Source organism: Trachypithecus francoisi, unplaced genomic scaffold (genome assembly GCF_009764315.1).
Source record: "Trachypithecus francoisi isolate TF-2019V2 unplaced genomic scaffold, Tfra_2.0 Lachesis_group8, whole genome shotgun sequence".
In the NCBI taxonomy this organism is placed as follows: Eukaryota; Metazoa; Chordata; class Mammalia; order Primates; family Cercopithecidae; genus Trachypithecus; species Trachypithecus francoisi.
Genome location: NW_022681473.1, coordinates 103,674,472 through 103,700,638, shown reverse-complemented (window position 1 = coordinate 103,700,638; position 26,167 = coordinate 103,674,472). Strand labels below are relative to the sequence as shown.

Sequence of the window (26,167 nt, the reverse complement as noted above, 5' to 3'; positions counted from 1 at the left end):
GGTAAGGGGAGGTCACGGGCCAACGGAATGCCAGTTGTGGATTTATATTGTTTAAAATGAAAACATTATTTCCATTAACCCCTTTCCACTAACACCTCCACCAGTGTTATTTTCAGACTGTAGTTTTTAGGTGTTAGTCATACTTGATAGAAATTCCTTATCACAAGTGTGAATTGCACAGCCTTTCCATGAGTATGTATTTTTTCCCTGTCCAATACACAATCCAGGGTTTCATTTGGCTAATCCTCTAGAGAGGTACTGGCATCCCTATGTTCTTCAGACTTGATTTTAAAATGTAGCAGTAAGCTACCCAGTTGCAAAGAAGCATTTGTAAATGTTTTAATTAAAAACAGAATAAATGGATTCTGTGTTGTGGTTTTCTGTGATAACAGCCAATCGACTGCCAAATCACACTGTGTACTTGAGTTTTGGGAGGGAAAAGTCTAGGTTTAAGGGTGACTCTCAATGGATTTGCCCTTGACTGTCAATGTGGGTTTGAGTGTGGTTTTTGCCCTCTCACTGCAAATGGAGAAAAGAGTTGGTAAGCAGAGGATGAAGCATCCTTTTAATGAGTCGGCTATAGTGTGCACTCAGGGCAGACACTTTAAAAGAGCACCATTAATTTGAATAAAACAGGAGAAGGTAGGTACTTTGTACATCCATAAAGCACTGAAGGGGATAAATCCAATTATCTGTTCAATATTTAATGGCCATAAAGTTAAAAATTTTAAAGGCAGTACCTCGGAGACTGCTTAGTCAATTCTGTCCATATTATTTTTGACATTCAAAAGTCAAGGTAGAATAGCCATATTGGCGGCAGTGCTCATCACATTGGTCTGCCGATGTAGTGGCAGTGACCCTGGGATTTGTGTTTCTCTACATAGGTGAAGATTAGTTGCAATTTTTTTTTTTTTCCAGGAGCTCTTAGGGAAACCTTGGGATCTACTGAGCTTCCAACCTGTTTCTTTCAGTCCTTTGCTATTGGCTCTTGCTATGAAAGGTAATTAAGGATGATTAACTTAAAAATTCAGATGCAAAAGAACCAGAATAAGGATCAGCTGTTTGGGTTAATATTGCTTTTTAAAGAAAACAGAGGATTTTAATAAAATCTATATTTCAAAAATTCCTAAGAAACTCTATTAGAGACTCTAAAATTCCAACCCAATTTTTATAAACTTTTTGCACTGTGCATATTTTCTAAGCAAGTCATGGGGGAAAAAGGTAATTTTTAAAGTCTGCCACGTCTGTCTGTTCTACAGCTGTACTTAGCCGCTGATGCAGGTGGGCATTGCTCTGTGGTTCAAAGTCAGCTGAATCATAAAGCTTCTAAGAAAATCGATGCTGTAGCGACACTTGGAATGAATGTCAGTATGACAGAGTGATTTTTGTGATACGGTCTTGAAGCTTTATTCTTCTTGTCTATTAGCTAATACAGGATCCTAATTAGCCATTAACATGCTCTCACCTTGTATGGTCCAAACTATAGAAGCATATCTTACTGTACTTCAGAGAATGTAACTGCTGGTTACCTTTTCACTTATTCTGTTTTATATATTTCCTTTCGCATTGAATATTCTCCTTTTGTACATTTCTGAAATAGAGCTGTATGCTCCCTGGGCATGGATAGCATTGGATCCCTTTCAACATAGCTTCAGTTGCCTGTAGCTATCTACATGTTTATTTATCTAAACTAATACTAGGTACAGATAAATTTTGACACGATGCAGGTTTACTGTTAAAATGTTATAGAGGAATCATGCAGGAAGACAACTTTAAAATAGATTAAAGAAGCAAAAGTTAATACATTGCGTGAATTAGGAGATGATAATAAGACTTTTGTTTTAGGATATGACAGACTTTTACGAAGGGCCAGCCTGTTGTGAGAGCTTTTAAAGAGTCTGTGATTTTCCTTGGGAATACATGTAAAGTCCTTTTCTTTTTCTTCTCTATTTTGCTACCATTTCCCTTTAAAGGGAGACTTGGTTTGCTTCACTCTGTTTTCAAATGCAAATTCAGCTTATTCTTGTCACATCACCATCTCTAAGGATGATACTTGCAGAAGTCTAAAACTATTTAGCGTTCCTGGATCTCACAGTTTTAAGTAGATTGTTCCTTGTTTTGCTCCAAGTGTCTTGAGTGATTTGGCTATTAAGCCAGCAGAAACCTTTGTTTTCTTAGTTTCCTATAAAGGAAATAAAGGTGAGAAAATAATGATTTCCTGGATAATTCAAAGAGAAGATTTAACATACAAATCCCTAACATGCCACTATACAAGGACTTGCAAATCAGCTTATGTTACAACTCAGCATGACAATTGGTAAACTCATTTATTTTTAAAGAGCTTTTATATGTGATACATGTTAAAAGAGCCAAGAAGAGCTGGACTTTTAGCACTGTTCTTCTTGAATATAACATACACGTTTCTGAACTCTTACTTGAGGTATTTCATTTGTTTGCTCATTCTTGATCTGCACAGCCCTTAAGCTGTAAGCTTTTTGAGGACAGGAAACCTCTCTTGTGCATTTTATATTCCTAGAATGTATTTTTTTTTCTTGTATGACTTTCCCCCGTATCTTTATATTAACAGTATTATTATTTACATAGTATTTCTCTTTAAATTGGTTTACCTTTTTACCCAACCTCATCCAAATCAGTATTAGCCATGAAATTACAGGTCTGTTGGGCTGTATCTTCTTTTAATACATATTAATATTTACATTAAAATCCTAATTATTGCCACACGCGAGCTCACGCCTGTAATCCCAGCACTTTGGGAGGCTGAGGTGAGTGGATCACTTGATCGGGCTACTGCACTCAAACATAGGTGACAGAGCGAGACTTCTGTCTCAAAAAAAAAAAAAGAAAAAAAATCCTATTATTAGAACTTATAAATTTTTATTTGTGTACCACTTAAAGTCATCTCATGCATCACACTTGAGGAATGGTGCCCTAGCGTAGCCTTGCACATTCTCACGTTTAGTCACTATTTGTTTAATTGTGGAGGGGAGGGAATAAGATTCATGTATTTAGTGTGTCAAATATTGCTTTCAATAGTTTACCTGTGGTTTCTCTTTTAATCCCTATAACAACGAAATGAGAAGATGTCTCCATTTTATACATAAGGAAAGTGAGGCTCAGAAAGGCTAAATGACTTTCCCAAGGTCAAGTAGTTTAGTAAAAATTAGAGCTGAGCTATGAATCTAGGTTTATCTGATTTCAAAGCTTGTACTGTTTTTGCTATATGTTCTGGACTCCCAGTAATTAGTGGGTTAACCTTGTGCATTACTGTCTGCTTTTCTGTTGTTACTCCTCTGTGGTTAGAATAGAGTTGACACTGAATGGTATTTACGGTTTGTCATTTTCTTCTGGAATTGCATTTTGCATGGTCTTGAAAGTTGTTGTTACCACCTTCTTTTTTTTTTTTTTTTCTTTTTGAGATGGAGTCTCACTCTGTCGCCCAGGCTAGAGTGCAGTGGCACGATCTCACTACAACCTCCACTCCCTAGGTTCAAGGGATTCTCCTGCCTCAGCCTCCCGAGCTGGGATTACAGGTGGCCGCCACCGTGCTCAGCTAATTTTTTTGTATTTTTAGTAGAGATGGGGTTTTACCATCTTGGCCAGGCTGGTCTCAAACTCCTGACTTTGTGATCCACCCGCCTCGGAATCCCAAAGTGGGATTCAGGTGTGAGCCACCTTGCCTGGCCTGTTACCACCTTCTTTTTTTTTTTTTTTTTTTTTTTTGAGGCGGAGTCTCGCTCTGTCGCCCAGGCTGGAGTGCAGTGGCCGGATCTCAGCTCACTGCAAGCTCCGCCTCCCGGGTTCACGCCATTCTCCTGCCTCAGCCTCCCGAGCAGCTGGGACTACAGGCGCCGCCACGTCGCCCGGCTAGTTTTTTGTATTTTTTAGTAGAGACGGGGTTTCACCGTGTTAGCCAGGATGGTCTCGATCTCCTGACCTCGTGATCCACCCGTCTCGGCCTCCCAAAGTGCTGGGATTACAGGCTTGAGCCACCGCGCCCGGCCACCACCTTCTTTTTAAGGTTTGTATGAAAGGGAGGGAGCCTCTTTGCACTACTGAGAGGAATATGTTTGTTTTGGATTTTTAAAAAGTATCGCTAATTAAGAGTTTAGACAAATATTAAGCTTCTTATTTAAGTTAGAGGTAGCTTCTCTCTCTGCAGTTGTTTTTCATTTTATGTAGCCTAAATCATCAGAGATAAAACCTGGAGATGATTTGATTCTCATCCAAAATGAGTGCCTGAGTTTCATTTGCAGCCTACACATATGATCATCTAACTGTTGCTTGATTACTTCTAATTATGGTGTTCTCACTGTCTCCTCTTTAACTATTACTAAAAAATGAAAGAGGGCATCGACAGCCATAGTCTTTTAATACTAATATCCTAGTATTTAAAAGTTGAAAGAAGGCCTAATGTTTGCTTAATCAATTTATTTATTTTGGTGGTAGAGAATAGAAAAAGTTGTAAAAATATTGTTTGCCTTTTGATAAATTCAGAAAACATTTTCTATTTCCCCTTAAATCACTTGGTTTCCATCTCAGATAATCATTAGGGTTTCATTTTCATTCAGCTGGATAGCTTACCCAGAGATTGTTTAATGGGATCACTTACACTGATGGATGGTTTAATATTTTGAAGATAGCACACAGTAGCACTTTTAAGAGAATAATCAGGACTGGCATGTGAGGGCTGAGAATTGCTTGAGTTCAAAATCAGAGCTAGTGTAAGTGCAGTTTTGTGTAACTTCTCTTTGGCTGCCAACTGACCATTTTATACTTCTTTTCTTTCCCCCGATTGTATTTTTCTTGGTTTCCTGTTTGACTTATATTGCAAATTCACTTTACATCTTTGAAATTATGGAAATAAGGAAATAGAGGAACTGTATTTCTTCCTTTCTGAGTATAGCATCTGGACGCTCTGGTTTTAAACGCGAAGGGGCTGTAAACCCTAGAAATACAATGTCTTTTGAGGACCGGAACTAGTACGTTTTCAGAGCTGACTTCCAATAGTTTATTTCACTCCATTGATCTGACCTATATCTGTTGATTTTTATTATATAGTCTATACTGAAGGGGGAGGAAGAGGCTGCAGTTTCACTATTACCTCATAAAATTAATTGGTGGCTAAAACAAATGTTATTAAAGATACTGTATTTTATAACATACCTAGATGATTGATACAATTTCTGTAGGGAGTTTTTGTTTTTCTATGTTTATGTCAATAAACTCATAAAATCTGCAGAATGAAATAAGTCATAATCTCATTTTTACTATCAAAAAACGAAGTTGACCAGAAGCACGACCACGTAGTTCCTCCCAATGACTCAAACAAGTAAACAATTTAACGTGTCTTCATAACGCAGGGTTTTGCTCATATCAAGAAACACAGTCACCACCCCTTGGCTGTTCAATGTAAGGGGCTTAGCTTTATTGAAGTCGAAAAATCGAGTGCAGTGCTTTGTCAGTTAGTGACTATTTTGAGCTTCTTTATTTTCCCTGTTGCTTTTTTACACAAATGTGTAATGTTTTCACAAGAAAATCAGACTATATTTGGTCTTCTAAAATGTAACTCCATTGTCCCCATGCTGGACTGGATTTCTTTTTAATGTGCTGTTTTCCTCAACCCAACCTTTCTATGGGGAAGAGTAATAAGTTTATTGTCAGTATTGTGGATATTTTAATTGAAGATAAATGAGTTTTCTTTTTAAATGTCTTCAGTATTACATATCTTCGGTTTTATTATCCTAATTTTAGTAGATTGGCAAAGCCAGATAATCTTAACAGCCCTAACCTGATTCAGCATTCATTACTGCTGCTAAATTAAATAAGACCTGGCTAATAGAGACATGGCTTGTGCAGCCATTCTTCAATTTAATTAGAATATTATACATTGCATTGCACTTATATGTGTATACCAGAGACAAAACTTTATAATCAGTTTGCAAGCACTCATGCTACGTCCTCTAGCTATAAGCATTTATCATTTATTGTGAAATCTCCTATTATGGGAAACTCTTCAAATTGTTAAATATCAGGATTGCTTGAAGGGGTGAAGCCGGGGCTAGCTCACTTAATGTGACATCAAAGGTTAGGAATTTAGGTCTCATTCTACTATAGCAGAGATTGGCAAACTTTTTCTGTAAAGGGCAAGGTGGTAAATATGTTAGGTTTTGTGGGCCATACGGTCTCTTTCACAACTACTCAGCTCTGCTGTTGTAGTGTGAAAGCTGCTGTAGACAATATGTAAACGAATGAGCATGGCTGTGTTCCAATAAAACTTTATTTATGGACACTAAAATTTGAATTTTATGTATTTTTTGGGTGTTGTGATATATTCTTAAGAATTTTTTCAACCATTGGCAAATACTATTCCTAGCTTCCAGTCTCTACAAAAGCACATGGTGAACTGGATTTTGATCACAGGCCTTAGTTTGCTGACCCCTATTCTGTAGAGTTTCCTTTCTTACTGTATTTTAGTTTTCTTATTTATTTGTTTATATACTTATTTACTTACACTTCTTTGATGGTTTGCTCTGTATCCGTTCAGTTTTCCATAGTGCAGGAAACGTGGACGGAATGAATTTTCCTGTCATTCTTTTATCTGTCAGTCTCTGCTTGATGTGGCAAAGGAGAATCAGGTGTTCAACCTCCAATGAGAGTAATTTCTGATATCAGTTGGTAGTTGCTGTTTAATTCTCAAGGTGCAGACAAGGCGGTGGAATTGACTTATCTCATTTTCACATTCTGGGAGATGATCTGTTCATCCTGAGGATGCTGTCAGTTTTCTGGTATTACTCTCCCTGCGTGGTCATTAACAACAGCAGAGTCCATAAATTGATCCCAGGTTTGAATTGTAAGTTGTTGGCCCTGAAAACTTGGTGAACAAACTTGCTGTCAGTGTTCGTATTGATGGAAATAGTCTGAGGTCAGCTTCATTACTGCACCCTAACTGTCTCATACATTGCCCGTTGATTTTTAGGTTGTGTTGCAAGAGGGTTCTTGTTTCAGACACTTGCTGCCAGACATAATCACCTCAAATATTTACAGTACAATGAATCATTCAAACTTAAGGTTGGCAGTGTCTTTTTGAAATGGTGTTCATGACGGACTGGGTTAATTTATCAGATACAGATTAAAGCAAAGGTTCAATTTGCTAATAAATCAGTGGCAACTCTGTCTTCTGACACTATGGATACTTGTCTGTTTCACACTGAAGCTTGCCGCTGGCATCTTTTGCAAGAGTGGACATATTCTTATCTATAAAGTATTTTCTAGATTTATTCAGAAAGAAAGTGAGAATACTAGTTTCGTTCTTGAATAGTGGAACTTAAAGATAGATCAAGGTGTATGAGTTATTACTGTTGCCCATTTTCAATGGCTGCTGAGCTTTGGCGATTATCATCAGCTTATTTCTAGAATTATTTATTAAGTAGGGAATTTTATTCATTGTCAGATTTGTAATTTTAGCTAAGCTCTGATCAGATCACCTTGTGGTTTCTTGCAAACATTTTTAGTCCTTGTTTTGCATCATCATGAAAGAAAATTTAACAAAAAGATGCGTACTTGCTCTAACTCCTGGGCATTTTTATTTATTCATTTATTTTTGGCCCTGTGGTTTTTCTCTCTGAGGTGATTAGAACACACCAGACCTCTCAGAAGTGTTCTGCTGTTTCCTTCCTCCCAGGAAGCAAATTATTTGCAAGTGACTTGAGAATAATTTCAAGTATTGGAGAGCTTTCTTCTCAACCACCCTTGCCAATGTTTTAGGTGATACACAAAGTTCTGTAGGTCAGCTTGAAATCATAATGCTTGCAAGGAAAAAAAAATTAAAATTGACTTCAAAGGACAACTCTGACACGGTCAATTAATAATTAAAACAGTTTTTTAATGAGCTATGCAATTACCTGTATGTCCCTGGAGATGATGGTTTATGGTATTATTGCGGTGCCCTTTCTTTAGTCATGGCGCATGACATTTGTAATTTAAAGCCGGCTAGACATTAAAGTGACAGAACTTTCATTAACCTTGTCTAAAGTTTGCTGATGACAAATGACTTATAAAACATGCTGTTGTCAAAATATACCACATATTTAAGTACCTTAAAAGTCCTGTGGGCTCTGAGAAGCTATGGAGACTCAGAGAGAGACCAAGGCCACCAGTGTCCTGTGGAATTACTTGACAGAATCCCCGGTGTCTGGCACTATTTCTTTGTACTCAGGTAAGTGGTACCTGCTTCAGAGAAGAGCTTAATGTACTTTTCATGGATCTCTGGTTCAGGTAGGTTTCCCATGGGTTTTTGTACCACATGACATGATTCTGTCAATCAGTGCTTTATGACTATTGAATAATTTCTTCTAAACCTGCTTTGATATGTAAACTTTCAAGTCTTTAGAAGCAGTTTTATTTTTTCAACTTGAAACCATTTAGCAATTATGTTTTGATTTTAGCTTTTTTTGTATCTTGGCTTTCTAAATTCTTAGCCCTCTGTTTGTGCTATGCCATACCTCTCTCTATTTTTATTTGTTTTCTCCCTGTATTTGAAATTTTCATTTGTTGTAGAAACTACATAGAAACATCCTCTAATTTTTAAAAATTTTCTCATCATATTTCTTTTAGAGGACTATCTTGATATGCTACCAAGGGAGATATTGCAGGTGGCTATCCTTTTATATTATAAAAATAATAAATATATAGTAATTAACATTAATGTGCAGATATTGTTTGCCAGGCATTAAGCCAAGAGTTCCATCTCATTTAATCCTCGTGGTAACCAGAGCTTATAGCACTATTTCCCCATTTACAAATGTGAAACCTGAAGCACAAAAAGATTAAGTACTTGCTTACTGTCTCATAGCTTGTAGATGAACCAGGATTCAAATCCTGACTGACACCAGAGATATTATTAGTAACCATCAAGCAACATGTCTTCTCAACTCACTTTTGTTTTTTCAAAATAAATTATAAATTTGCTATCTGGAAAGAGAAAGTATAGCAAACTTACAATTTATTTATTATTTAATAATTATAACAACCACCTTTAATAATTAAATAGAAAGAATTGTTATTCCATGTTTGTGCTGTTCAATATACCAATAAATATATGCTGGACAGCATACCAGCAAATGTGAATTTAATATTGTAAGCCAAAGTTGAGTATTTATAGCTTATTCAAGAGACTTATTAAGAGAAATTATAACCACCTTTTAACTCAAGTGGCATATGATAGGTACTTCATAAGTATTTGCTATTAATATTATTATCATTATTATTAGCATACTCCCTACATGTAATATATCTTGATTCTGTCATGGGTCTGTGTTTGAGGATTGGTTCCAATATAATTAGAGACTCCACCTTTAACAACACATTGTTTTATTCCATTTGGTTAATGTCCATACATTTCTTAAACACTATGTAAGTATTATACATTAAAAAGTATTAAATACTGTCATCCTATCAAATACATCTTTCTGTTCATATTAATGAATAGTAGTCTACTCTTAACTATTTTTTAGTTGAAGTATAACACCAGGGAGGTACACATAGTGTAAATGTACAGCTCAGTAAATTGTCACAAAATGAACACCTGAGTAACCATTACTGAGGTCCAGAACTTTGCCAGCAGCACCTCGGAAGTCTTCCTCATGGCCTCTCAAAATTACTACTCTTCCTTCCTCCCCAGTGATAACCAAGATTTGAACTTTAATGCCATAGTTTTGCATTTTTTGTTTGCTTTTGCTTTTGACATTTTAAAAACTTCTTATTGTTGAAAATGTCAAACATACAAAAGCAGAGGGCATAGTGTATTGAATATCATGTTCTTATCACTCAACTTCAACAATTATTAACTCATGACCAATGTTATTTCACCTGCAATCTCACCTACTCGCCCTGCCATGGATCATTTTAAAGGAAATTATAGACATTGTATTATCTTTCCATAAAGATTTCGGTATATATCTCTAAAAGACAGGGATTCTTTTTAAAAAAGATAACCACAATATTTTCTTACCTAAATACTTTCATACCAACAATATCCAGTCAGTATTAAAATTCTATAATTGCCTTATATTATTATTACTTTGAAAAAAAATTTGTATTTGTTGAATCAAGAGTCAAATAAAGTCCATGGGTTATAACTACTTGATTAGCATGACAAGTTTTTTTTAACCTATAGCTTCTTCATCCCTTTTTTCTCCCTTGAAGTTTCAGAAACTGGACTGCTTGTCCCATAATTGCCCACAGTCTGATTTTGCTTATTACGTCTTCCTGATGTTGTTTAACATGCTTTTTAAAAATTTTTTGATTTCTTGTTAGTCAAATAAGTCTCTCAGATTCAAGCTTACTTTTTTTTTTTTTTTTTGCGGGGATGGGAGAGTATAAAGGGCAAGAATACTTCATAGTGTACCTTTTTGTATGCATGTGGTGTCAGTAACCATTTGAAGATCATTATGTAGATTTATTCTTTCAGTGAGGGCCGCAAAATGGTGAGGATCTTATTCTGCCATTCCTTCATAAGGAGAAACTTCCCCTTATTTAACTTAAGGTGCAGTATATATAGAATGGCAAGACAAATGACTGATTCTTTATCTTTATTTACTGATTTTCACAATAATTAGTTGGTTCTCAGCACCCTTCAAAGGTAATTATGAAAGTTTTCTTTTGCTTTAGTGTTATTTTGAATGTATAGGATTAAACATACTTATGCTTCAATCCATTCAGTTATTATTCTTATTGATATTCAAATTATCCTGCTTTTGGCCAGTGGAAGACTCTTTTATTGTGACCCCAGAACCTTTGCTAATATCCTTTTCTGATTGTGAGAAGATATTCCAGGCTGATCTTAGAAAGTTTTTTATTTTGTTTTGTTCTTGCCTCAGACGTGGAATCAGCTATTTCTCCTAGAAGCTCATTTCTTTTGGTGGGAAGTGTGATTTAGAAACTGTACTCTGGTCCCTGGGGTATGCTTATTCCTACTGGGTAGGTCACATTTTTAGATGTTTTTAGCGTACAGAACTAGGAAACGTATTGTTGTTGTCTTAAAGATAAAATATATAAGGACTCCATTTTGACTCTTCCAATTCAAATTCAAGACTACATAGCTTCCACTTAAAATCATGCATTTGTGTTTTCATTCATGCATGTGAAAAATCCTGACACCAACATTGGAGATTCTGAAATTGCGATACATCATACACACGTAATGTAGTTTCTGGGAGGTAAAGCTTGGCATCTGCATTTTTAACAAGTTCCACAGGTGATTCTGATACTCACCAAAGGATGAGAACCACTGATCTATTTTTTATGAACTATTTTGTGTTATAGATACTTAAATGGAACCTCCCATTTTCTTCTTAGAATCCCTGTTTTCTTTGTTCATTGTCCATTCGTTTTTCTTTTTTCTTTTTTCTTTTTTTTTTTTTTTTGAGACAGAGTCTTCCTGTGTCACCCAGGCTGGAGTGCAGTGGCATGATCTCGGTCACTGCAACCTCTGCCTCCCAGGTTCATGCAATTCTCATGCCTCAGTCTCCTGAGTAGCTGAGACTACAGGGGTTCACCACCACACCTCGCTAATTTTTTTATTTTTAGAAGAGATGGTGTTTCGCCATGTTGGCCAGGCTGGTCTAGAGCTCCTGACCTCAAGTAATCCACCTGCCTCGGCCTCCCAAAGTGCTGGGATTACAGGCATGAGCCACTGCGCCTGGCCAAGATTGACGATATTCTTGATGAGCCACCTGTGTACAATCTGAATTCTTTTCTTGTTTAACTCATTGCTCTGTGCATCTGATAGAAAAGACTAGTTATTTCACTTCTGTGAAAGCCAGGCTGCAGTTATCTTTGACCACTTGGAATGCTAAAATACAGGTGAACCTCGCAACTAAGGCTCTGCCTGAGGCCAGAGAGAGAACCGCCCCCGCCTCATTGCTTTGAGCAGAATGCCTGGTACTGGAGTAGATTTGCTTAAGGGCAACTCTGCATTTGATAAAATATCAGAGCAATTTATGTCCTTGTACCCTTGTTCCTTTTCTTTCCTCTTATGCAGAAATGTTAATTGACAATCAAAGGAGTAACAAGTGCATACCTGAATTCACAAGCCTTTGGGGCCCATCTTTAATACTTCTGCAGATCTAGGCCTGGTTTAGGTTATGCCTTCTTTCATCCATGCTCACCTGAGAGTTCCAGTGTTTTCCTTGTTCTTGTTTCTGCAATCGGAGTTCTAAAATTTGACTCTAGCTGGTCATTTTATCGCTTCTCTCTGTTAGAATAGACTATAGATCTATATCAGAACATTTAACTTTTAATTGATTTGTATTGATAATAGGTGAAAAAGAAATTAATTAGCCTGAAAATGACTATATCGTAAGATCAGACTTTGGTTAAAAATTTAACCACATTAATTTTGATAATCTTCTACATTCAATATTAGCTTTGTTTTATGTTAAATTTGCAAACTTTCACATTTTTATCAATGTTCTTGAGGGGGAGGCTAAGATACTCTCAATTTATGGTGCAAAATGGAACTTTAGGTCAATTATTTGACCTCTGTGATTTAGGTCACACATCTTATAAGTGGGGGAGCGACTATTCAATCTGATTCCTGGTATTTTTTCTGTTATAAAGCACACTCTTAAAAAGAAAGAATTCAAAGTTGCTTCCAAAAGTACAATGTAAGAAAAATAATTTTAGGAAAGGTCAAAAATGATTAGAAGAAGGAAGTGAGAATTCTGTTAATTTAGTCTGGCTTTGAGCTTTCTGTTTGTTAGCCAAGACATAAAGGGAAAACTTTGGCTCATAGAATACTTATCTGATTAAAGAAAGCACATGAATTTGCATGGAATGCAGACTTTTTTTGGCATTGAATTCTCTGAAGAATATATTATATGATCCTACTAGGGGATATTTGTAGCAATGAATTATACCTTCACTGCTGATTTTGTAAAAGATGTAAAAGTAAACTTCAAATGAGCATTTTTCATACTCTTCTTAACCATTATCACATGAACTTATTGCCAAGGTTTTAGGTATGATGCTGTCAGATGCAAAAGGTACAAGATATATACTTAAGTGAAGCATTTACACTAGGTTTTAGTGTTGATGCCATGTATCTTTTCTCATTATTTTACTTTTAACCTGTTAGTCTTTATGTTTAAAGTGATTTTCTTATTATAAGTATGTAGTTGGGTCTTAAAAAAAATCCATTGGCTGGGTGTGGTGGTGGGCACCTATAGTCCCAGCTACTCGGGAGGCTGAGGAAGGAGAATGACTTGAACCCGGGAGGCGGAGCTTATAGTGAACCCAGATCGTACCACTGCACTCCAGCCTGGGCGACAGGGAGACCCCGTCTCAAAAAAAAAAAAAAAAAAAAAAAAATCCAATCTGACAATCTCTGCCTTTTAATTGGGTGTTTAGATCATTTACTATTAATGTTCTTACTGCCATGATTAATTTTTAAATTATCTTACTATTTCTTTTTTATTTGTATCATCTGCTCTTTGTTCTCCTTTCCTTCTTTTTCTTTCTTATTTTGTGTTGAGTATTGTTTATTATTCCAGTTTATCTCCTCTGTTGGTTTATCAGCTGTAATTCTTTGTTTTAATGGTTGTTTTAGAGCTTATAGTATGTATCTGTAACTTATCAAAGTCTATGCAAATGATGTTATACCACTTTATATGTAGTCTAAGAGCCTTATGACTGTGTACTTTTATTTTCCTCTCTCAGCCTTTCTGCTACTTTTGTCAAACATTTTACTTGTATGCATATGCTATAAACCCCACAATACGTTATTATTGTTTATTCCATTTATCTTTTAAAAATTAAAAATAATTTAAAATATCTTTTAAATAATAACAGAAAAGTCTTATATATTTTCTTTATATAAAGTGCATTTTTTTGGGTGCACTGTATTCCTCCCTGTCAACCTATATTTCTATTATTTTCCTTCTGCCTAGTAACTTTCTTTAACATTGCTTGAAATATGGGTCTATTGGCGATGAAGTATTGCTTCTTTTATTTTACACCCGTCTCTCCTTTTTTATAATTGTCATTGTTCAGGCAGGACAGTAACTCTTGTCCCTGTTAACTTCATTTTGGTGATAAATAGAAGTCTTCATTAGTTTTAAATGTAGGTTAAATTGTCGGTAGTTAATGCTGAATTCTTTAATATCTGAGTTGTAGTGACATTCAGTCTTCACTGTGGGTGTGGGTGCCTCTGACTTCTTTCAGAGGTCGATATATAGGGATCAAGGTGGGTAACTATAAAACTCAGGTTGTATTCCTCTGTCCAGATAGTGCAGCTGTATTAGTCTGCTTGGGCTGCCATATCAAAATACCATAGTGTCGGTGGCTTAAACAATGGAACTGTATTTCTCAAAGTCTGGAGGCTGGAACATCCAAGATGAAGGCATTGGAAAGATTGGTTTGATTCTGAGACTCTTCTCTTGGCTGTTTGCGTGACCTCTTCTTTGGGCATGCACATGTGAAAGGGGAAGACACAGCAAACTCTCTGATGGCTCTTTTTTTAAGGGCACTAATGCCATCATGAGGGCCTCACCCTTATGACCTCATCTAACCCCAATTTCCTGCAAAGGGCCTGACTCCAAATACCCGCTCGTCAGGACTTAGGACTTCAACATGAATTTTGGGCGGATACAAACATTGGGTGTATATCAGCGGCCACAAGTTATAGTGTTCTGTGAACTTGAAGCTTTCTCCTTATAACTTGTGCAGTTTGTGGTTAAGGACCAGAGCCATACCTCTGCTCTGATCTCTTTCTTACCCCTCTAGGCAGCTCCATGGTAATATAAGGAACACTTTACCCATCGATAGATTAGAACCTTACCTGTACTTGTCTGGAGAGAGAATTTTTCTTCCCGTAATTCTTTTTGAAGTGTCAAGAACTTATTTAGTTTCACTGGCTTAAAGAGAGCAAAATTATCAGCTTGAATCAGGAGCAACTTGAAGGAAGAGATCAGGGCTATGAAGCCTGTTGGGAGATCTGCATTTATAAGGAGATGGCTTCAGCAAGGATAAGTCATATCTTAACATCTTAGTCTTAAAGGACAGATTTGTTGCAAAGAAAATGGAAATGAAAGGAAAAAGTGCTAAGTCTTTTTTTCCGTGGCAGCATTTCAGAATTATGTATTGTAGCTCAATTTTTGCTTTTGCCTCTCCCTTCCGTTAATATTAGAGTCAGAAGCCTGATCAGACACGGTGCTGTTTTTTCAGCCTAACCAAAGCTGTGGACAGGTAAAACCTATAAAGATATTAATGAATTGAGAAATTTCATATGAGTGAGGTGGTTGAATTTTATTTCTGTTGTTAATGTTAGGTGATTGCAAATCTACTTGTTACAGAGATTCCAGGATGCCAATATGCCTTTAAATTTGTTCAGAATTTTATGTGGGATTATACTTTTATATTTTAATTTACTTTATAATTTGTTAGCTATTCTTTCTCTAAACATCTGAGAGAGAGTTTTCTTCCCGGCTTTAAAATTTAATTGAAAAATAAAACTGCGACTATGTTTTGTTAAGTTAAACAATACTCTCTGCCAGGCTTCTTAAGGCAAATAGGATTATAAAATCTTACATGCCCAGTTCATATTACTCGCTCTGAACAACCGATTAACCACTCCCACAGAATCCTAGGAGAGTTTAAAAATAAAATTACAGCTTTCTTAGTGTTTCTCACATTTGCCCGAAGGTTTCAAAGAAGGTGCCATAAGAAATATATGAAGGTGCCCTTGGAAATATATGCAAAGAAGGTGCCGTGGAAATTAGCTTTCTTTTAGTGGCATCTTTGCAGTGAGATTGGGTTATTAGGGGCATTTTAGTTTTCCTGTACCTAGGACAATCTGCTGCTTTTAGTTTTCCTGTACCTAGAACAATCTGCTGCTTTTAGTTTTCCTGTACCTAGGACAATCTGCTGCTTTTAGTTTTCCTGTACCTAGGACAATCTGCTGCTTACAGTGATTCCCTGATGCCTTTATTAAGGGAAAGAGACTTCCCTTTTTAGGATTCATCTAACAAAGTGTTGTTGCTTACCTATGCTTGCTTTTTTTTTTTTAAGATTTTTTTCACTCTGCTAGGCACTGGGGAACTGTAAGGACTAAGAGGACCTCTTCCCCTCTAGAACCACACTACAATTTAGTACGGTAGCCAGTAGCCACTAGCCACCTTGGCTATTTCAATTTAAAGTTAATTAAAAATTCAGTTCCTTAGTAGTACAAGACACATTACAAGTGCTCAATAGCCATATGTGGCTAGTGGCTATCGTATTGGACAGCATAGATATAGAGCATTCCTGACATTGCAGAAACTTCTGTTGGACAGTACTGTGCTAGAAGTTATTATTCAGATTTATTTAACCACAAATATAGTTGTTGTAGTAGTGCTTTTAGTCTTAGAGTCATGTTAACCAAGGGATGGATAGGAAAAAAAATACGCTACAAGGAAAATTATTATGGGCTATTCAGGTGTTCTTGTTACTGTATGTGCCCCTAATATTAGGATTTTCTTCACAGAACATTATCATTCAAAAAAGAAGTCATTATATATATTCAGGTTCTTACAAAGGCTCTCATATTACTGACTAATCTTTCAATTACAGTACTTTATTTTGAACATCAAAATGGCTTTCATGAATGTTTGCTTATGGTGCTTGAAGAAGTTAGTGGTAAAATCAGATTTAAAAAGAAGAAAGAAATTTAACACAAATTTAGTAATCTGGGCATGACCTCACAACTACAAGTGTTGCGCATTATTGTAAACAACCCTTTTTAAGAACAGATAAAGCAACACCACAAGTGTCATTGCTATGGAGATCACAATTATACCCCTGCAGGATCTATGACAAACTGTCCTGCTATTTAGCAAATTGGTACTTGTGATAACTGTGCCATACATGAATTTTAAAAAGTGCTATATCTCATACAATCTGGAAGGGAAGACGATTTGCTCAGGAAAGTAAAAAAAAAAAAAAAAAAGAATCTGGTGATAATAAAGACATTTTTGTGCCTGGGGAGTTCTTAATGAAATGTGAGAGGAAAGAAAACAAGGAGCTTTTCTAAATTAAATATGCTCTATAATATGCCATGTGATTTTGAATGTGCATACGACTAAATGAAGGAAATACTATACCTAGACATTTAACCATTTCAATCTCAGTCTTAAAAGTTAATGTAAACAAGTTGTTAAAAAAAAAAAAAAAGCAAACTTATTTTTTGAGGAAATCATCTCATATGGAAAATGAGAGATCATCTTATATTCAGGATTCACTTAAACTTGAATTTGGATATATAAAGTATCTACTTCTGGAGATAACCTTACTGTTTTTTTTTCTAAGAAATTCTGAGCATTTCCAGAGAATTGATTAAAATTTATTAAACTACAGAAAGTGAAATCAGAAGACTACTGAATAATTTCTTAAAATCATGTTAAAATATATAAAATTTATATGCATATAAGTATGCTAAAAGTATACAGAAAAGAAAAACGTGGAAGAAATGCAACAAAATGCTAACAGTGGTTGACTGGGCAGTGGGATTCGTATTCTCGTTACTCCTTTATTATTTTCTGTTTCATTTTCTATAATGAATATGCATTATTTTAATAATTAGAATAAAAAGAAAATGTAAATGAACACTTAAAAAGTACGTGTTAAAGAGAACTCTTGATTTGATGTATAGGTTCATCCTTCATAGGTTAAGCAAATGGAAAGAAACTTCTTTGTACAAAGACTAATTCCATGTGGGCATTGGGTACCTTTCTCAGAGAAAATGGGTTGTCTAACCAGCTCGCCTTGTTTGTTTTTTAATCTCTAACATTTAGGATATCATACAAAATAGAAGTCTTGGAAATTCTTACATATATGATGATTATTTTTAGAGATGGGGCCTTGCTATGTGGCCCGGCTGAATGGTGGTGGCTATTCACAGGTGCAGTCATAGCTCACTGCAGCCTTGAACTCCTGGGCTCATGCCGTCCTCCTGCCTCAGCCTCTGGAGTAGCGGAATCGCTGGCACATGGCCACTGCACCCGGCTTTACAAAAGTTATTAAGACTTTTGTTTTGTTCAGCATGTCTGGGTAACATTGCATGGCCTATCCCAAAGTCTGAAATATTTTAAATTCCAACTGACAAGATGTTAGGATACTCAAAGGAAGAATTGACCACACATAAAATTGTTTAAATGTGCTCAGCACTTTTCAGACTATTTCCACATTAATTCCTAGTGAAATAATGTAGAAAGATTACTTTAGGGGTAAAGGTAATTTAGGCCTTTTTTGTTCTGTTTTTTGGTGTTGACTTACTCTGACTTCGAGTAACTCAAGTCATATACATCAAATTTCCTCTGTATTACTCAAGTTTTTGGTTTTGTTTTTGTAAATTGCCTTGACCTGTTTGGAGGAAATACATGTTCTAAGAAATTTGAACACAAATGTATCCTTGGGATGCTATTTCTCTTCCTTTCTTTCTCTAGTGCCATTTTTTACATCACACAGATTGGGAAACAAAATGACGTATTTCTTTGCATGTTGTGTGATGAGTAGAAGAAAGGAAAATATTAGCAACTCTCTGCATATACAAAGAGACTTTTCAGGATCTCCGAGGGGATACGAACTCCCAGGTACTAGAAGACTAACCCTCTTTACAACCTTACAAAATCCTGTACAGATGACCTATGTGTAAAATGCACTGCCTGTTGCTTTGGATATAACTTGACACTAAAAAGCTATGCATTTTGTATTTTTGCATGTCAGAATCTTAGCCAGAGGAATTAAAAATAAATATTTAAGTAGGTTCCTGACTTTTCCTATCAAGGAGGCACTGAGACAGGCAATTTGCTTAGCAAGTCTTTGTGTTCACCTGTTTTTGTGCTGCGGAGAAATGTGATGTTTGCTTCTGATGATTCCAAATGTGCATGCATTATATGGTCAGAGCAGAGTATAGTAAATGCCAGTGCTATCGGTGGAAGGCTGGATGATAACATGTGACCCGAGTGACAGAAATAAATGTGTCCTGGCAAAAAGGAGCCATTAATTTGAGTGAAAATATTACCACACAGTGGGCAGATTAATCTTGGCAGTTTATGGCAGTGGCCCTCATATATAAAACCTATTCTGTGTTCCCACAAATGCCCAATCAGTAGACAACTGCCCCAGTGTTAATTGTGACTGTGTGGGACACTTGGGTAAAATCTTCCGATGTTAATGATCCTGAATTTCTAAATGCTCTTATCCTAAAAATTGAGTCTTAGTTTAAGCAAGATTAGCAATGTGGGCCTTTCAGCTTTTTTGTTTGTTTGATTTTCTGAAAATATTTATATATTTGGGGTTTAAACAAAGAATTTTTTTTTTTTTTGCCGCACTCAGAACACCTTAGCTAATATATGGGGTAATTAAAAAGTTATTGTAGAAGTCTTCTTGTCTGGTTTATTGATGCTAGTAGTTGATTAATCAAAAAAGTCATAACAAATTATAAATACACACCTTCTACTTTTCATATTAATGTTAAATCTATATACAGGTATTTTTCTTTTTTTATTTGCCAACATTTGATATCAGGTCAAGGCCTAGTTAAAATTTCCTGACATCTTCCTTGTATGAACAATACCCACAATGCTAATCTCTATGATTTTCAATCTCTGTCTCTCTAAATTGGCATGGTAATTTAAAGATATTAAGAAACAATCTAAATACGGAATCCTCCTAGATTTTTACTAGATTTCCCCACAACTTCTCAGTGATCTAGCCTACATCAGCTTTAGTATTTTTTAATGACTCATCTTGATGAAGTCCATTCAAACATTCTGCTTAATTTTGATAGAAACAGTGAGTCACTTTCTGTTTACACTCGTATTTCATGGATTTATATGGAATAATCTGTTCCCGTCCTATTTGATTAATACAGTTGGAGTAAAGAGGCTTGGGACCAAACCCAGTCCACCTGTGGTGAATGTGTGACTCAGCTGGTGGGACTAGCCATGCATGGGGGTACACTAGAGAAGTCCACCAGGATGACTCTGCAGAGTGCCCTTCACATCAGGGCATTTTCTACAGAGGGAATGGGCATCATCATTGCTTCATTAAGCCTGTCACGTTTTTCCATAAACATCTACGAATAGCTATAGGTGAATATGGATAAAGAATATAATTTTTAATATTATGTTCTCTTTATCAAATGAAAAGCCAGATATAGCTAAGTAAATGCGAATGCAACTGTTTTTAAATGAGGTGCATGCCAACATTAATAAGTTCTGAATTGTTCATTTTACTACTTTTACATTTATTATGTATGTGGTATATTAATTGATTGCTTTGTGAAGCTGTTTAAAATTTTTCGAGAGTAGAGAGTGATAATGTGCCAAATGTGAAATAAAATTGGAGAGGTGAAGCTGTCAATAACTTAAGTGTTAGTACTGACTGACAGTGACAGGATTCAAGAAGTATCATAGATACCAATATGCTGTCACAACTATAATATGACCAGAGTGAAACAAGTTAAACAAAACGGGGTTTTTTTTTTTTCTTCCTAGTGTTTTATAGTTTCCCCCACTATAGAAAATGCATGAAGACTTTTTAAATGGTGATATTTATGGCCGTGATAGACGTGTGCTTCTACAAGACCAAGTCCAGTTGTTTCCATTGCGAATACAGGGAAGGAGTTGATTTAAGCAAGTGATTACTTAAAAAGGAAAAACAAAAAAGTGGAAAAAGGATAGGAGAGAGTGTTAATTGGGAGGGTTTCAAGTGTAAAGGAGACTTAAGGATGGGCATAAATGTAAATGTTAGGAACACATTTGAAAGAACTTGGCCTTAGAAAAGGGATTTATAGAAGCAAATAATTCAAGAACTGTAGATTTTGAAACTGAGACACACTCATTGCCAGACAGAATAAGAATGAACATGCCTGAAATTTCACTGAGAAAGATCACAGATATACAGTCACGTGTTGCTTAACGATGGGAATATGTTCTGAGAAATGCGTTGTTAGGCAATTTCATCATAATGCAAAAATCATAGAGTGGATTTACACAAACCTGAATGGTATAGCCTATGACACACCTAGGCTGTATGCTACAGCTCATTGCTCTTAGGCTACAGACCTGTACAGCATGTAACTGTAATGAATACAGTAAGCAATTGTAACACAGTGGTATTTTGTGATCTAAACATATCTAAACAGAAAATGTCCAGTAAAAATATGGCATTATAATCTTACGGGATCACTGTTGTATAAGCTGTACATTGTTGACTGAAAGTTGTTATGTGGTGTATGACTGTATTTAAAATTATAAGAACATACGATCCCAAGGTCATTTGATTCAGGCCCCAATAAAACACTAAAATAGTCCAAGAATCTTACCCTTTCCCATTAGTGAATGAAGGCATTCTTGAGCCTTCCTAGTTGAACTGATGCAATGATCAGTGGACCTTGAATCTAAAGAAACAAATTTCTGTTTATCTTAAGCCTTCTCAGTTGTGCTTTTGTATGCGTTCATCTTATTCTTTCTATTATTCTTAACTTAGTCATCCAGATTGCTGCTTAAAATGGAAAATTAGCCTAAAATGGAGTGGGCAAACAAACAAATCTATCACTGTCCAGAGTTTCTGAATCATTAACCCATTTCTTACAAGAAGAGAGGGAACTATTTTCTTTAATATTGAAAAGACATTACCTGGAGCACCCCTAATCACCCTTGTTCCACACGTTGAATGATGCAGTAGAATTTAGAGGATTCTGACATTCAGAGAACAGCAGCCAACTGTCAAAAAAACGGTAGGAGATGGTAATAATGACCTCGATTTAAGGTCACTGGTGCTTGAATGCTTGTGGTATTTTGGCACTAGCTATGCCACGTCCTGCTGATCATGGAACTGGTGCCAGGTTCACTCAGTGGGGCCAAAGGAACTTTGAGTATAGTGACAAGAGGCTAAAGAGCCTGAGCCGCTTGGCTTATAAGATTGATTCTTAATGGAAGATTGACCTGGATTGGGCGAATCTGTGATTTTTCTGTTGGTAGGGACTTGAAATTGGTGAATGAGATAAACATGAAGTTCAGATTCCTTAGCAGATGACAACAGCTTTGCTCTGTATTCCTGTCACCTAGCACCTAGTAGGTGCTTGACTATTGAATGAAGAAACAACTGAACACATTTTCTAGGTAGACTTCTAATAGAATTAGTATCTACATTGGATTTGTAAAAGTAATGATGTTACCGGTACACATTTAATTAGTGAGGGGTACTTCCTTTGGGGTTATAAGCATAAAAATACTCAATAACCTCATTGCTTTATTGATGTTTGTTTGTGAAGAAGGATTAAGTAGTATCTTGCCTTTTTTCCTTTGCTTTTAATCATTCATTGTTAAATAGAGGCTTAGGCCATCTGTCTCTGCCAAGATCTGCCTCGATATGGAAGACTGCATAATAGAGATACTAAAAAAACCTCTCTAATAATCTGTTTATACTATTATTCTCCAGGCTTTTCCCTAAAACAGTTTTAAGTAAATTTCTTGCCTTAAACTGCAAACTTATCTGTTAATTAAAACTAGTTTTGTTGACTAGGTCTCAATGCTCTTGAGGCCTGTGGAAATTATCCTTAGCTGCCTTTTCTCTTGAAGATAAGATAGAAAACAGGATGCCTTGTCGGGTTTAAAAAGTAAAATACAAACTGTCAGTTTTCTGATACCAAGGGACATTTTTTTGAGAATCAACATTCCAATGGCTAATCTAGTTAACTCTCAGTGGTATAAGACAGGAAAAAGGAAATTGACTGTGTTTTGGTACTTGGTTTGATTTTATTTTATTTTATGCTAAGTGCTTCTTAGGCAATTCTGTCTCATCAATATTCCGTAGATGTAGGCATCATTAACCTCGGTGAAAAGTTTATTACAAGCCACTGTTAGGACTTGTTTTTGAATAATATCACTCCAGTATTTAAATGAAACAAACTACTTGTACCCAAACTCAACAGAGTTTAAAATTATTCAGAATATGGAAAAATAAGGTTTAGGGCCTGGGTGCTGTGGCTCTCGCCTGTAATCCCAGCACTTTGAGAGGCCAAGGCAGGAGGATCACTTGGGCCCAGGAGTTTGAGATCAGCCTGGGCAACAGAAAGAGACTCTATCTCTACCAAAAATAAAAAAAAAAATACCTGGGTGTGGTGGTGCACACCTGTGTCCCAGCTACTCGGGCAGGTGAGTTGAGAGACTCACTTGTGCCCGGAAGGTCAAGGCTGCAGTGAGGCATGATTGTGCCACTGTACTCCAGCCTGGGGTACAGAATAAGACCTGTCTCCAAAAAAAAAAAAAAAAAAAAAAGATAAGGTTTGAGTGTGTGATTTGGGGCAGTGTTTTTGGCATGCACGGGTGTATTGGGGGTATGCATATGCCCAGACATATGCGCAATCTGAAGACGTAGTATGAATTTTCCTTGAAATAATTTTGGCTCTTAGAAGTGCTTTCTTCTCAGTCACATGCAAAATATGGTGAAGAATCGTAAGCAGTCATAAATACTGGCTTGTATACACCATTCAGGGTCAACTTCAACAAAATACAGGTCACTCAATTTTATCCAGCAGTCACAGTGCTGGATCTACTGTGGGACTCTTAAAATGTTTCAAGTGAGAGCTGGATAGTCATAGCTAGAATCTGAGTTATGCATTCTGATTTCCTTTATGGACTATAGATTAACTGCAACTCCGATAATACTTCGTTATAATCCTACTGACTTCTTTCTGGCAAGAGAATTGCCAGGTACCCAGCTCTGCATGTCCTGAATCCTGTCAGTAGCTCTAGTTTATAAAGGATGATTTGCTAATGAGATTTCACAGACAAGCACTAGATATTGATGGTGATTCAATGTTGTTTGTTGTCTGAGTGGTTGTTTTGCTTCAGGGTAGTTTTTGTTTTCCATTTCTTTAGCAATCTCTTTCTCTACACCGCTCTTGCAGAATTTGAGATCAAGAAATAGGCTATCATTAATTACATACAGACATTATAGAATGTTTTGGGGGTTCTTAGTCAAAATGTAAATGATAGTTTAAAACACAGTTTGAGGCCGGGGCGCGGTGGCTCAAGCCTGTAATCCCAGCACTTTGGGAGGCCGAGACGGGCGGATCACGAGGTTAGGAGATCGAGACCATCCTGGCTAACACGGTGAAACCCCGTCTCTACTAAAAATACAAAAAACTAGCCGGGCGAGGTGGCGGGCGCCTGTAGTCCCAACTACTCGGGAGGCTGAAGCAGGAGAATGGCATGAACCCAGGAGGCGGAGCTTGCAGTGAGCTGAGATCTGGCCACTGCTCTCCAGCCTGGGCGACAGAGCGAGACTCCGTCTCAAAAAAAAAAAAAAAAAAAAACAACAAAACAAAACACAGTTTGAATACCCTGAATGCCTAGTACCTTTGTAGTCAGTAAATAGTGATTGCCATGAGGACCACGAGTGTATCAAGACAGTTTCATTGTAGTGTTCAATGAAAATCTTAAAAAACATAAAATAAAATTCTTGCTGTATTTTATGAGTAGGCTACAAGAACGTAGTAAGATTTTAAGGCAGAAGAACCTTTAGAAGGGGCTGAAGGTCACAGTTGTCACTCCTTGTGTGAAAACATGTGAATTGCCTTCCAGACACTTCTATTTTGCCTGAAGACTGCAACTGTGTTCTGTCTACGGGTTCTGCTGACAGCACGACCGCACGAGTACAGTTTCCTTTCTGTGCATCAGCACGATCAGAGATTGCAATGCTGCTTGTGGCCGTTAGGATTTAGTCATGGAATGTAAGGAATTTTCAACAGGAAATGTATCTGGCTTTGATATATTTTCATCTGCCGCAGTCGCTTAACCTGCATGCCTTTTGGGTGTCAGCATTTAATTCTAGGATTTCATCGGAACATGTGTGTATATAGTTTTCTCCGTCACTGTCTTGTGTAACCCATTTGATGCTGTTCATGTACAGGCCCTGTTTTCATTAATAATCACGTAAGCAGTGTTAGCAGGTTTTGGCAAATGCTTCATTTCGTCTATGCCGAGGAACATAAAACTCTTATCGGCAGTATAATTTAATTTCACTGTGCAGTTTTGGTTAGGATGCAGCCAACAAAGTCAGCAGAAGTGCAAGCTGTTTTTAGGTGGCTCAGTTGTATTGTAGTTGTACTTACTGTACCTCACTGCTCTTAAGTGTCTTCAATAACAAATATGGTATCAGCACCAGCTTTTGGATATGTGACTTATACAAATGTCAAAGTAGCAGATGTATTATTTTATTTCCAAAGAAAGGCTTCTTTATCTTCTCCACTACATGATTAATGCTCTTAGCCGGTTGGCTGCAGTATTTAACCTGGCAGGGCCCCAGCACATAGTAGGTGGACAATGAATGGATATAACCATTGTTGTGGTTTTTATTCAAGGCTCTGAACGTATGATTGAATGAAGATACCTGGAAGTTGAAATATCAAGGCAATTGTGAGGATAACTGAGGAACACTGGGTGACGCTTATGTAACGTCATGAGTTAGCACATGCCTTATTATTTTCATAGCTCTCAAACTTAGCCCTACTAGGAGAGAAACTGTATTTGGAACAGTACAAAGCAAATATGTGAGTGTTTGCATGTGCCATTCTCTTACATTTAAACTAAATAAATTTATTTTATTTTATTTTATTTTTTTTTGAGGCGGAGTCTCGCTCTGTCGCCCGGACTGGAGTGCAGTGGCCGGATCTCAGCTCACTGCAAGCTCCGCCTCCCAGGTTTACGCCATTCTCCTGCCTCAGCCTCCCGAGTAGCTGGGACTACAGGCGCCCACCACCTCGCCCGGCTAGTTTTTGTATTTTTAGTAGAGACGGAGTTTCACCGTGTTAGCCAGGATGGTCTCGATCTCCTGACCTCGTGATCCGCCCGTCTCGGCCTCCCAAAGTGCTGGGATTACAGGCTTGAGCCACCGCGCCCGGCCTAAACTAAATAAATTTAAAACATTCAACAAAGATTGAGTCAGGAGCATTTTATCTTATTCATCCTTACAAAAAGCTTTCTTTGGTGCCAGGCATATAGTAGACACTCAGTAAATATTTGTTGGCACACTAGCTTGGTGCTGAATATAAGACATGTTCAATTTTGTTGAATGACCGATTGAGAATGTAGGAATCACTGTA

The 26,167-nt window shown here is 36.8% G+C and overlaps 1 protein-coding gene across 6 annotated transcripts in view; it reads left to right on the top strand.

Annotated features, from left to right (window-relative positions):
• CADM1 (cell adhesion molecule 1) overlaps positions 1 to 26,167 on the top strand; it is a 336,635-nt gene that overhangs the window by 121,861 nt on the left and 188,607 nt on the right. The gene's annotated exons all lie outside the window — the stretch shown is intronic.